The sequence below is a fragment of the Chinchilla lanigera genome, unplaced genomic scaffold (genome assembly GCF_000276665.1).
Source record: "Chinchilla lanigera isolate Chin_1 unplaced genomic scaffold, ChiLan1.0 scaffold00051, whole genome shotgun sequence".
Lineage (NCBI taxonomy): Eukaryota > Metazoa > Chordata > Mammalia > Rodentia > Chinchillidae > Chinchilla > Chinchilla lanigera.
Genome location: NW_004955452.1, coordinates 7,384,992 through 7,386,107, shown reverse-complemented (window position 1 = coordinate 7,386,107; position 1,116 = coordinate 7,384,992).

Sequence of the window (1,116 nt, the reverse complement as noted above, 5' to 3'; positions counted from 1 at the left end):
TGGGATTAAAATCAGGGCCTCTCACATGCTAGGCAAGGATTCTATCACTGAACTATATCCCCAGCTTTTTTTTTCTATTTTTTATTACGATATATTTGACAAGTTTCACTTAGTACAATAAAAGGAAATCAAGCTGGACGTAGTGGCGCATGCCTGTAATCCCAGCACTCAGGAGGCTGAGGCAGGAGGATCATGTTGAGTTTGAGGCCAGCCTAAACTGCACAGGGAGACCCTGTCTCAAAAAGACCCCCCCCCCAAAAAAAAGAAAGATTTAAATCAAGGCCCCAGAAATTTCTTTTTTGTTTGTTTTTCTTCCAGTACCAGGAATCGAACTCACGACCTTGCATTTGCCAGGCAGGTGCTGTGCCACTGAGCTAAATCCCCAGCCCCCGCCCCAGAAATTTCATACAAACATCAAGACTAAAATCCTACAAAAGGATTAATAGTTTCTCAAAATTTCCCCATTAAAAAAAGCTTACATTTACATACAGGTTATTAAATGAAACTAGAATTAGCATGACAAATGTTTTGCTCTTAATTGTAGGCACAGCTCCTATATTGAGTTTTATAAAGCTGTGTGTCTTTCAACATGCGTCTAGTGTTCTGTATAATATTCAGCAACCCAACTGCTTTAACATAAACACACCTACAATAGGATTTAAGTACATCCTGCAATAGAACTTGAGAAAAGCTGAAAATTATTTAAGTTACAATTTACTCAACTTTGATGTTACATCGTGAATGACCTATGTTCAAAAATGTTCAACTTTAGCCAGGCATGGTGGCAGGCGCCTGTAATCCTACCACTGGGGAGGCTGAGGCAGAGGGCTCACTGTGAGTTCTTGTGAGTCTGAGGCTAGTCTGGCTACAAAGTAAGTTCGAGGCCAGCTTGGGCTACACGGGGGCGGGGGTGGGGGGTGGGGGACACTCGTCTGAAAATAACAACAAAATGAAACAAAAGTTTAACCTTGAGGCTTTTTTTTGGTACAGGGAATCAAACTCAGGACCTTGCATTTGCCAAGTAGGAGCTGTGCTGCTGAGCTGTATCCCCAGCCCGACCTTGAGGCATTAAAACAATCCAGATAAACAATGATAGAATAGCTGAGTGGCTAACGT